Below are 6,396 nucleotides of genomic sequence, written 5' to 3' on the forward strand. Positions count from 1 at the left end.
CTATAGTGCATGGTACAGGGGCTGACAAGGAGTCCATTTCCAATTGTGGTATGTACCTATAGCACATGTATTATGAATTTAGAGAGATAACAGCAGGCTGGGGGTCTGATTAGCAGGCCCACAGCCTCAGTAAGTCGAAAACCAGTGAAGCAAAAAGCAAAAATTGGGGTGACCATAGGATAGCAGACCCTACTCTCCTACATAACCCCCCCCCAAACGCAGGGACATTAAACTTAACCTTGACCAGATAAGTCTTCATGTTCTAAGTGGAAGTACCGGGAGAGACCATCTGCATTACCATGGTCAGTCCCTGGGCGGTGCTCCACTGTAAAGTCCATCCCCTGTAGGGAAATGGACCACCTGAGCAGTTTGGGATTTTCACCCTTCATCTGATTTAGCCACAAGAGGGGCTTATGGTCTGTCTGAATTAGGAAGTGAGTACCAAACAAGTATGGCCTCAACTTCTTCAGGGCCCAAACCACAGCAAAGGCCTCCCTCTCAATAGCTGACCAACGTTTCTCCCTGGGGGTCAGCCTTCTGCTAATAAAAGCAATGGGCTGGTCTTGACCATCTTGATTAAGTTGTGAAAGCACAGCTCCCACGCCCAACTCAGAAGCATCTGTCTGTACAATGAACTGTTTGGAGTAGTCAGGACTCTTCAGGATAGGTGCAGAGCACATGGCCTTCTTCAGGTCATCAAATGCCTTTTGACAGCTAACTGTCCACTGAACCTTTTTGGGCATCTTCTTGGATGTCAAGTCATTCAATGGTGTCACAATGGACCCATAGTTCTTTACAAATTTTCTGTAATACCCAGTCAGGCCCAAGAAGGCTCTGACTTGTGTCTGGGTAGTTGGAGGAGTCCAGTCCTGTATGGTCTGGATCTTGCTCTCCAGTGGTTGAACTTGACCCCCACCTACTAGGTGGCCCAAGTACACAACCTTGCTCTGCCCTATCTGGCACTTAGTAGCCTTGATAGTCAGGCCTGCCTTTTGCAGGGCCTCCAGAACCTTCTTCAGGTGGATCAGGTGATCCTCCCAGGTGGAGCTAAAGACAGCAATATCATCTAGATATGCTGCACAAAAGTCATCCAGCCCAGCAAGGACTTGGTTCACCAACCTTTGGAAAGTGGCAGGTGCATTCTTCAAACCAAAGGGCATTACCACAAACTGATAATGCCCACTAGGGGTAGAGAATGCTGTTTTGGCTTTTGACTCCTCAGCTAGTCTGATTTGCCAGTAGCCAGCTGTCAAATCAAATGTGCTCAGAAACTTGGCAGAAGCCAATTTATCAATGAGCTCATCTGCTCTTGGAATGGGATGAGCATCTGTCCTAGTGACAGCATTGAGACCTCTGTAGTCCACACAAAACCTCATTTCTCTCTTCCCATCTTTGGTATGAGGTTTTGGCACAAGGACCACTGGGCTAGCCCATGGGCTCTCTGATGGCTCAATCACTCCAAGCTCCAACATCTTTTGCACCTCAGCCTTTATACAATCCCTGACATGGTCAGGTTGCCTGTAGATTTTATTCTTCACAGGCAGATTGTCACCAGTATCCACCTCATGGGTGCACCAGCTAGTCTGACTGGGTGTGAGTGAAAACAAGTGTCTGTGGGCCTGCAACACCTGTCTGCAGTCCACCTGTTGCTGTTCAGTGAGGCTGCCTGCCAAGGCTACTCCATCAACTGAACCATCATCAGGGTTCTGGGAAAGCAGGTCTGGGAGAGGGTCACTCTCTTCCTCCTGTTCCCCATCTGTGGCCATGAGGAGACTCATGTCCTCCCTGTCAACAAATGCTTTCAAACGATTGACATGGAGCACCCTGTGGGGGCTCCTAGGGGTGCCAAAGTCAACCAAGTAGGTGACTTCTCCCTTCTTTTCAATGATAGGGTAGGGTCCAGTCCATTGGTCCTGGAGAGCTGCTGGCCCCACTGGGTCCAACACCCACACCTTCTGCCCTGGCTGGTACTCAACCAGAACAGCCTTTTGGTCATGCCAGGCTTTCTGTAATTCCTGACTTGCCTCAAGGTTTTTGGATGCTCTCTCCATGTATTCAGCCATCCTGGAGCGGAGACCAAGTACATAGTCCACAATGTCTAGTTTAGGCTTTTTGAGAGGTAACTCCCATCCTTCCTTCACCAAACTCAATGGACCTCTTACAGGGTGGCCAAACAAAAGTTCAAAAGGGCTGTAGCCAACCCCCTTCTGTGGGACCTCTCTGTAAGCAAAGAGCAAGCAGGGTAAAAGGATGTCCCATTTCCGCCTAAGCTTCTCTGGTAAACCTTTTATCATTCCCTTTAGGGTCTTGTTGAACCTTTCCACAAGCCCATTGCACTGTGGATGGTAGGGTGTGGTAAACTTATAGTTTACTCCACACTCTTTCCACATTGCTTTTAAGTATCCAGACATGAAGTTGGTACCTCTGTCTGAAAGAACCTCCTTTGGAAAGCCCACTCTTGAGAAAACTGCAATGAGGGCCTTTGCCACCACAGGAGCTGTGGTGGTCCTCAGGGGAATTGCTTCTGGGTACCTGGTGGCATGATCCACTACCACCAGTATAAATCTGTGCCCAGATGCTGTTTGAGGATCCATGGGACCCACAATGTCTATTCCAACTCTTTCAAAGGGTACCCCCACCACAGGTAGTGGTATCAGGGGGGCCTTTGTTGTGCCACCTGACTTACCACTGGCTTGGCAAGTGACACAGGAGCGACAAAACTCCTTGACATTTTCTGACATGTGAGGCCAGTGAAAGTGTGGAACAAGCCTGTCCCAAGTCTTATTCTGGCCTAAGTGTCCTGCAAGGGGAATATCATGGGCCAAGGTAAGAAGGAAGCCCCTAAACTTCAAAGGTATAACCAACCTCCTGGTTGTGCCAGGCTTGGGGTCTCTAGCCTCTGAATAAAGGAGTCCTTCATCCCAATACACTTTATGGGTACCTTGAGCATTCCCTGCAGCCTCAGCAGCAGCTTGCTGTCTGAGGGGTTCAAGCGAAGGGCAATCTAATTGGGCCTGCCCCAGGTCTGCCCTTGAGGGTCCCCCTGTCCCCAGAAACTCAACCTGATCAGGTTCAAGCTCCTCAGAGACAGTCTCCTCTTGGACTGCAGAATCAGTTTCCTGTGAAACCTGATCCTCAACCTGGGGCAAGTGGGAAGGCACAGCCTTAACCCTCTTGCTCCTTCTCTTGGGTTGTGGTTGGTCTATTGTTTCAAGATCCACCACTGGTTCAGGAAGGCACTTCTTAGCCTGAGACCTTGTCACTGCAAGGACATGAGCTGAAATCCCTAGCATTTCTGCATGAGTCCTGTACTCCACTTCTGACCAAACTGAGCTTTCAAGATCATTGCCTAACAGACAGTCTACTGGGAGGTCTGCACTCACAACAACTTTCTTTAGGCCATCTACCCCTCCCCAGGAGAAGTTCACAACAGCCACACTATGGGAAGTAGTGGAGTTGCTTGCATTGGTCACTAGGTAACTTTCACCTAGTACAATTTGTCCAGGGTCCACAAAGCCAGGTGCCACCATTGTGACACTGGCACAAGTGTCCCTGTAGGCCTGAGCCAGTTTCTCATTGATTAAGGGAGTCTGCCTATATTTGCCCAGGTTACTGGGGCTTACTGCAGTGGGCAAAGATATGTCCACATCATATAGGAGAACTGCCTGTGTGGGGATTCTGACTAGGCCAGATTCCACCTCAGTACCCAGGGTCAACCCTACTAAACCCTTTGGCTGTGTACCACCACTGCTGACTGTACTAGGGGGTGCAGTTGCTTTAGGAGCTGCAGTGGTGGGGACTGGATTTTTCTTAGTGCATTCACTGCCCCAGTGTGAAACTGATTTGCAGGTATTACACCAAGGTTTCTTTGGGCCATCGTTCTTCTTTTTCTTGTTTCCATTTTGGGAACCCCCCTCCTTATTGCTAGTTTGGGGGCCTGAAGACTTCTGGTCCTTTTCTTTATCTTTCTGATTCCCACCCTTCTGGTCTGTTTTCTTCTGGTCACCTTGGTTCTGGTTTTTCTGCTTAATCCTTGTTCTGACCCATTTGTCTGCCTTCTTTCCCAATTCTTGGGGAGAGGTCAAATCAGAGTCAACAAGGTATTGATGCAACAGCTGGTTCTGACAGTTATTAAGGATCTGTTCTCTCATCATAAGATTGTACAATCCTGTATAGTCTGAAACTTTACTTCCCTGCAGCCAACCCTCCAGAGCCTTAGTGGCACAATCTACAAAATCAGTCCAGTCCTGAGTCTGTGCTTTTTGGGTGTCTCTGAACAACAACCTGTATTGCTCAGTGGTTAGGCCAAACCCTTCAATAAGAGCACTCTTCAGAACAGAGTAGTTTTTGGCATCCTCAGGTCTAACAGTGAGGAGCCTGTCCCTCCCTTTCTCAGAAAAGGAGTACCATAAAATTGCTGCCCACTGATCCTCAGGGACCTGCTGTACCATGCAGGCCCTCTCAAGAGCAGTCATCCATTTGTGGATATCATCCCCTTCCTTGTAGGGGGGCACAATTTTTGTCAGGTTTCTATTGTCATAGGCCCTGTCTTTTTCTTTAGGAACTTTGCTGCCACCAGTGGCATCTAAGCCACACAATTTTTTCTCTCTTGCTAAAGCAAGTTTAGCTTGAGCCAAGGCTACCTCTTCCCTTTCTATTTGGAGTTGGACAGCCCTCATCCTGGCCCTATGCTCTATTCTCTGGGAGGAAGTCATTCCTCTTTGAGATTCTCTTGAGGCACTAGAAAGGTGAGAGTCCCTTGACAGAGATCTCTCCCTTCTATTACCTGGGAGAATTTGGTTATGAGATCTGGAGTGGTGCTGGCCCCCTCCATTCCCATGTAGGTCCAAGTTGGCCTGGTTAAGCCTGGCAACCTGTACCTGGTTTCCCACCTGATCCTGATCTTCAGGCTCTTCTACATCAGAGCCTTCCTCTGGGTCTTCCTCTTCCTCCTCTACTCCTTCTTGAAGATCCTCATTCTCAGGGGAGTTTATCCCTTCCTCTGTTTCTAAGGGAGTCTGAATCGCCTTATCTAGGTCATCCTTTTCTAGGAGAGCTATTAGGGAAGGAATGGTAGGGCCTCTGCCCTTTTTTAGCCCCCTGGCTGTGCACAAGGCACTCAGGTCTTTGTGGCTAAGGTTGTCATATCTGGATGTTGTCCCTATAGGATCAACTATTACAGGAGCAGAGCCTGAAGCTCTACCTGTATCAGACATGACTGCTAGTGAGGTGTAAGTGGTGCACTTACCTACACTAAGTGGTTTCCTACTGTACCTTGCTAGTGAGTTGTAGTCAGGGTGTGCTAATCCCTTTAATCTACAACTACTAAGTTCAGTAGAACTTAATATGCTAAGCTTTTGATTTATATGTACCTAGAGGTACTTGATGTGATCTTTCAATTTGATAAAGATTGCAATGGTAAAACAAACAGCAAGCTCAAATCCCACCGCTGCCACCAATGTGAGAAGTTGGCCTGATAGGTAGTGTTTCCAATTCTGGAACCACTGGTTATCAGTCCAAGCAAACCCCAAAGATGTCAGGTTGTAAGTCAACCTTGTAGACAAGCTATCCTAGTGGTAGCATGGACTAAGCAGCCTTAAAGGCTTAACTTAAGAGGTCGTGTTAAGCGAGCTTGTTTTACCACATACAATCCTGTAATCAAATGAAAGGACACCACACAAGTATATATTATAAAAATATATGTATTTATTACTAAATTACTCCCCAGTACTCTTTATGAGGAAAGGGGCACAAGCGTTAAATCAAAAGCACTGTTACACATATAAAGTTGCACGTTTATGGATGAGGGCGGGTGGCCACTCAGACCATATATCAAAAAAGTGGTATAAGTAACACTTTACGAACAATGGTTAGGCCTAGGGCCTAGAGATTCGCTGGGAGCAGTCAGGACAAGCAATGAAGAAGTCGGGAGTAGCCCACAGGAGACGGATGCAGCACGGAAAAGTGCAGCGCGCACCAATGCACTGTCAATGGTGCGTAAAAGTCAATTAAAGTAAATAAAAAGATACTTCCGCTGAACCTAGGAACACAAAACTTTAGACACAGACCCTAGAGGTGTGTACCAGTGTAAAGACACCGGCGTTGCAAAGTTACCTCACCCACAGGCCGTGGGTGCACAGGGTCGAAGTGGCGTCGGGTTCTGTCACGCAGGTTCTGGGTGCTTGGAGCTGTTGCAGCTGCAGGCGCTGTGAAGCAGAAGTGTCCGGTGCGATCCAAGGGTGGATCGATGTAGAAAAGTACCTGAAAGCAGAGGGGACAGAGTCTGGGTCACTCAGCAGTGACCAGGGTGGAACCAGGACGGAACCAGGCAATGTCGGGCGCAATCAGGCGGTTGTCGATAGGCTTCTCTCCGCTGTCACGTGGGCTCTGGGGCAT

Source organism: Lissotriton vulgaris, chromosome 5 (genome assembly GCF_964263255.1).
Source record: "Lissotriton vulgaris chromosome 5, aLisVul1.2, whole genome shotgun sequence".
Classification (NCBI taxonomy): domain Eukaryota; kingdom Metazoa; phylum Chordata; class Amphibia; order Caudata; family Salamandridae; genus Lissotriton; species Lissotriton vulgaris.